This window comes from Hakea prostrata, chromosome 1 (assembly GCF_041222555.1).
Source record: "Hakea prostrata isolate BN-2017 chromosome 1, UWA_Hpros_2, whole genome shotgun sequence".
Taxonomy (NCBI): Eukaryota; Viridiplantae; Streptophyta; class Magnoliopsida; order Proteales; family Proteaceae; genus Hakea; species Hakea prostrata.
In genome coordinates this window covers 31,576,454-31,581,185 of record NC_142600.1, presented here as the reverse complement: position 1 = coordinate 31,581,185, position 4,732 = coordinate 31,576,454, and the positions used below count along the sequence as shown (strand labels likewise).

Here is a 4,732-nt window from a genome sequence, read left to right as displayed (position 1 = left end):
TTTGGGTAAAGAAGGGTTAGTTTAAATGTTTGACCTTAAAGTTGGACCTTGATTTGATCTTATCTTGTTACTTGTAGACCCTTTTGGTTGACGATTTGGTGTCGGAACCCAAGCCCATGGACATTGTCGATGATGCCCCTCACTTGAGAGCATTGTCAGTGTTAGTTTTGAATCTGCGCACAGAAGAGGGGTGAATTAGTTGAAATACCTAATGAACTCTTGTGCCAAATCTGAATATATTTCCCGAAACTAGACTTCTTGATGGACTTGTAGGAGAAAATCTCACTCAATTTGACCCCATATAACCTTCCAAATCCCTGTCCGAAGTTGCTGAACTATGTCTGTCAAATCCTGCTTGCGCATCGAAGAAGATGAACCTAGTTGGTGAATCTAATGAACTCCAATTCTTGATCCGAAGGTATTTCTGGAAACTAGACTTCTTGATTGACTCGTAGAAGAAAACCTCACTCAATTTGACCTTGTATAGCCCTCCGAATCCCTGTTTGAACCTTTCTATCCTGATTGGTCGACTCATTGGTCGACTGGACCAGTAGACCAATCCAATCGACCAATGGTGTCTGAATTTACCAATTTGGTCCTGTCTCCTCTATTTAAGTCAAATCTCGGGATTACTTCGCCTCCTATGCCTCCTAAGCCTCTAGAATGAGTTAGAACCCTAATCTAATCAATTCCCTTGCATTCCTTGGTGATCTCTCACAAGACTTGAAGTAATCTTCTTCCTCTCGCATCAAAGGTATGTCTACTCTCTTTTCTTTCTTCTCCATCTCTGATTTTCTTTCTTTAATCTGTTCTTGGCTGAGATAAGGAAAAAGATGATGCACTCTTGCAACCATCCACTCCATGATCTCATCTTGTTCCTTGAGATCTATGATCATCATCATGATCTCAACCCCAGCCAGTGGAATCTTTGAAAACCCTAACCCTAATCCTTTGAAAACCCTAACTGGGTAATTATCTCGAGAACCTTTTTGGTAACCTCCCATGTGAGGGAAACCTCATGGGTAATGTGGAGGTTGATCTAAATTCAATATTCTTTAATTCTTCTTGTTGTAATTGGCCAATCGTCAATTCCCTCCCTCCTGTGATCTTAACCTTTTTATGGGAACCATAAGGGTGAAACCCTAATTTCTTGGGTTAGATCAAGAACCCATCTTTTGACCATGATTATCTTCCCATAATGTTTCTATTAACCTAAACAAGATTTTCTTATTATGTTCTTGGTTGCAACCATTCCCTTTCTTCCTGTGATCATAACCTTTTCATGAGAGCCATAAAGGTTGAAACCCTAATTTCTTGGGTTAAATCAAGAACCCATATTTTTACCATGACTTGATGATTTTATCTTCCCATATGATTCTAATACATCCTAGGAAGTTCCCCTTCGAATTTCGGATCAATCCGACTTCAAACGAAGGAGTTATGGCCAAAACAGTTTTCACTATCCCGTACTGACTCGATTGGTCGACTGGGTCAGTAGACCAATCAATCGACCAATGAAGTCAGTATCTTCAATTTTCGCTCGATTTGATTCGTTTGCTCTCTGATCTTTTAGGTATCTTTCCTAATGTTGTATCTATTCTTGTTAGGGGTTTATTTGCCATGTTTGGAGCCTCTCTCTTTGATCTTTGGATTATCTTCGGCGATAATCAGGTAAGGACAGTTGATTCCTTAACTATATAGATTGCTTGTTCTCTGGTTTCTACTTTATGAAACTATGAGATTACCTACTGTTATTGTATTTTAATTCTAATCTCCTACTGTGGGAACAATAGCACTTATTTATATCATCTTTTCATTGTTTATGTTATATGAATTACTTATTACTACTTAATCTGATGTTGCTTTTACATTCTCTTTTATATGATGAACTACTGGTTGTGTATGTCATGACTGATCTGAGAATGTGTTTGCTTAAGTTTGGTTTGGGATTGGGAAGTGTCCTTTTGACACTTCTGTCCTTGGACATTATCGGAAATAGTATGGGATGTTTCCGGGGTTGCCCATCGACACTTTCCCGAATCAATGGTTGTCATACCTAGGGATGTCTAGCAGTGTTTGGCTAGGATACACCCCTGTTATATCAGACCCGATTCGGAAGGGTATTGAGACCGAACGACCCGTGGTAGCAATGGGGATTCACGGGCGCTCAAGACCGGTAACCAACCCGTGAGAGGACGGGAATCACATTGTGGGGGCCATTTATTAGAGGGTTGCATATGGCTAGACTTGGGCTCATGGGCGCTCAAGACCGGTAACCAACCCGTGAGAGGACATGAGAGCTTCCCGTTTACTATATGTGGATAACCAATAGGGTTGATGAGTCCGTAGTCCGAGTTGGTCAGTGCCATAGGATACGCTGACTCTAGTGCGAAGGATACAGGAAAGGATCGTCAGGGACGAGGAATGGACGTATCTGGAACTGAGTTGATATAACTGACTAGATGACTTGCATTGGGCTAGGCTTTTCCCTGACATGCACCGATACTTTTGCCAAATGGTTGTGAGAGAGTGTGTTGACTTAACCCCTTGCCATGGTTTGTCCTGAGGGATGAAGGACCCATTACCAACCGGCTGCTCAAGACCGGTGAAATGATCCGTGAGAGAATCCAAGATATCTTAAATGGTTGAGGATGTGAGTGGACCTACCCAAAGAAGTACGGTGCTATGACTTAAAGCATGTCTGCCATAGAGACCAGCATACATAGAGTTTAGATGCATTCATACATTACTTGTTTCATATTGCATTGCATCTTGTTGTGGTTTGCTTCCATGTTATTTATGTTGTTATGGATTAACTTGCCTTACTGAGTTTCTTTCGAAACTCATTCCTTTTTTTGTACAATCTGTTGTTAGACTTCTCTACAGGTTTGGATTTCTTTGACGGCCCGTATGAGGAAGCGCAAGGTGAAGAAGATGAAGACTGGAGAACCAGAAGAGCTGACTGAAGATGTGGATTAGATTTCCTTTGTTTCTTCTAGACTTATCTTTTACTTTACTTGTATTAGCTTAGAGCTTTATTTAGATTTCGATCTACCTTCCGCATGTGTTTGTAGGGTATATTTCCGTTATACTCTACAGTTGTCTTTTGATTTTGGTATCTTGTTATTCCGCACTCTGATATTTTTAGTGATCCTTCTGAGATCCTTTCTTGACTTTTATTATAAATTACTTGAACATTATGATTTGTTCTTGCTTTTGATTATGTTATTGTGCGAAATGGATATGATCGTTCCTAAACTTGATCTTTTGGGCTGTGGATCACACTCTCGGGTATGCCAGATAGGGTACCGGCTGGGAGGATGTGACAATATGCCGTCCCAAGGTTGCATGAGCTGAATCCAAGTATAGTAAGGCCAGAAATTCAAGCATTACATTTTGAACTTAAGCCTGTGATGTTCCAAATGCTTCAAACTATAGAACAGTTCAGTGGGATGCCAACAGAAGATCCTCATCTCCATCTTAGACTCTTCTTAGAAGTAAGTGATTATTTCAAGATACCTGGAGCAACTGAAGAAGCCTTGAGATTGAAGCTATTCCCTTACTCATTGCGGGATAGAGCAAGAGCATGTTGAACTCCTTACCTCCACAATCAGTAGCCATATGGAATGATTTAGTAAAGAAGTTCTTGATGAAGTACTTCCCTGCAACAAAGAATGCCAAGTTCAGATATGATATCACTAGTTTTCAACAACTGAATAATGAATCTTTGCATAAAGCATGGGAAAGATTTAAGGAGCTCTTACGTAAATGTCCTCACCATGGTATTCCTCATTGTATTCAAATGGAGACTTTCTACTATGGTTTAAGTGGACAAACTCGGTCCATAGTGGATGCATCAACAAATGGGGCTATATTGGCAAAGTCTTACAATGAGGCTTATGAGATTTTGGAGAGGATGGCCAACAACAACTACCAATGGCCAGCTGAAAGAGCTGATGCAAATAAGAGAGTGGCAGGAATTTATGAGTTGGATGCAGTGACAGCCTTAACTGCACAAGTGTCATCCCTAACTAGTGTGCTAAAATCTGTAAACTTGGCTACAGCTGTACAAACTCAACAAAATCCAGCAGTCTCTTGTACATATTGTGGTGGGGAGCATGTCTTTGATAGTTGTCCATCTAACCCAGAATCAGCCTACTATGTTGGTAATTTCAGCAAAGCTAATAACCCATATTCCAACACCAATAATCCTTGTTGGAGGCAGCACCCTAACTTCTCTTGGAATGGTGAAGGACAGAATGTAGGCCCATCTTCCATCCCAACTCGACCTCATCAGCTTCCAAGTGCTCAACAGCAAGTGAATACTCAGCCTAGGGAACCCTCTTCATCAATAGAGCTTCTATCAAAGGAGTATATGGCAAAGAATGATGCAATTATTCAGAGTCAAGCATCTTCATTGAGAAATTTGGAGAATCAAGTTGGACAGCTAGCTAATGCTTTAAGCAATCAACCTCAAGGATCATTGCCAAGTGACACAGAAAATCCTAGGAGTGAAGGCAAGGAGCATTGTAACGTTATTGCATTAAGGAGTGGAAAACCTTTAAAGCCACCTCATTCAAAGGCTAGCCAACAAAAGGGACCTATTTCTATCCAAGAAGGGGAGAAGGAAGATCCTGTTGCTGTTCAAACGGAACAAACTGATTCTGCAATAGAAGAGTGCTTTGTTGTGGATGTCATTGAAGAGCTGGCTTCAGAAGAGTTGGAGAAAGAG

The 4,732-nt window shown here is 40.8% G+C and overlaps 1 non-coding gene across 1 annotated transcript; it reads right to left on the bottom strand.

The window, feature by feature from the left end:
- Positions 1-3,679: 3,679 nt before the first annotated feature.
- Positions 3,680-3,786, bottom strand: LOC149028742 (small nucleolar RNA R71). Its single transcript, XR_016171282.1, has one exon. It is a non-coding gene; the product is annotated as a small nucleolar RNA R71 (small nucleolar RNA).
- Between the last annotated feature and the right edge of the window lie 946 nt (positions 3,787-4,732).